This window comes from Stylophora pistillata, chromosome 10 (assembly GCF_964205215.1).
Source record: "Stylophora pistillata chromosome 10, jaStyPist1.2, whole genome shotgun sequence".
Taxonomy (NCBI): Eukaryota; Metazoa; Cnidaria; class Anthozoa; order Scleractinia; family Pocilloporidae; genus Stylophora; species Stylophora pistillata.
Genome location: NC_142528.1, coordinates 31,227,465 through 31,229,022, shown reverse-complemented (window position 1 = coordinate 31,229,022; position 1,558 = coordinate 31,227,465).

The following is a 1,558-nucleotide window of genomic DNA, read 5'->3' as shown; positions in this document are numbered from 1 at the left end:
CGAAATATCCGATCTCTCATAGATAAAGAATTCTCATTGGTCGAGATCAAATAACTGTCACTCAGCCGTTAAAGTGATAAGAAACAGGCATCCTACAACAACGCGGAATCGATAAGCCGCAACCCCAATTTCTAGCGACGATTTTGGGAAAAAAAAGTGCGGTTTATCCTCGGGCTTTTACGATAAATCCTTTTTTCCCTTCAATTAATTTTTTTGAAGTTCTCCAATTTACAGGGATAATTTGTGCACCAAAATTACGCAATGATAAAAAAAGGTCACCGTGCTCGTTCAAGAGCTTAAGGCTATTCAACCTCTTTACCCGGTCTATTAAATGAAAAACAATACCATGTTCTTAGAACGCGCGAGAGCTCATTCGCCTGACTACGTGATTTTTATGCGCAGTACAGGTTTCGCAGTGCAATACTGAGGAATACCTCAGGCAGCATGAATTGGCTTAACCACAAGACATTACTCGGTTAGTCCACCATTTTTTCCGGCGGACCCTTGCGAGGCAGCAGCCTATTCTTTACAATAACGAGAAAAAGCCAAAATTTGTCGGATTTAGGATCTTAGGTCTTAGCTTAATAGCTTCTGGAAGTATTCATTAAGATCATGAACAGTTTGCTGATGACTCTCGAGGAAGACAAGAGATTTCATGTGTTTGGCTGCCCTATTGTGCGAGCAAATTTTTCTGAATATTCGCGGATGGAGTTACTTCATGGAGATCAAGCAAAAATGCTTCCAATCGCAGTAATCATTCTTTTCTTGACTCAAGAAAAAAATTTGGGGCTCTGTTGTTGTTTCAAAAAGCCCTTTAAAACAAAACTAGTTGGAAAAATCGTAATTCTCTTTTAAAAAGCCACATCAACCCTTACTATACCGTTTCAGTTTGAAATCGTATTATCAGTATTTCCTTCAAGCTCTGACGCCAGCACCCACTTTCACCTTGAAACTACTAGTCTATGTCATCTAAATTAGTGAAATTTTCATAGTGGTCTCTCATCCGAGTGCATCTGAGCGTTTTAAATATATTGAAGACTTAAATTGTCATGGCAGTCCTCTGGATACCTGTGGTTTATTCCGGATGGTTATTTTAGTGGCTTCTCGCAATTTTCTCGAGAGTTCTTTTTGTAACAGGAACCTTCGATGGTATCTCGCGTTCCTTCACATGAAGACCTAAATCCACGGAGCAGACGAGAAACTTTAACCAGCCGAATGACAAATAGGATAGTCCCAGCATTAAGAGTCAAACTATAATAGCCAATTTAGGGATGTTTTGCTTCATTAAAGCGTTGACAAGCTTCGCACGAAATGCCGAGGTCACAGGAAGCAAACGACCAGTTAGAACTTGAACTATTGACGAGCCTGCTTGACTTCGCCATTTGCAAGCGATTTTAACCTTCTACTCTCATACATTAGTTCTGACCAGAACACATTTTGATGACTTTCCTTTGCGATGTGATTAATTTCGTTGCTTTTGAAAGAGGTGCAATTTCCCTGTCAGGAAGTTCTTGAGGCTAGATAAAGCCAGGTGACAATACGTTACAAAAGACTCTGT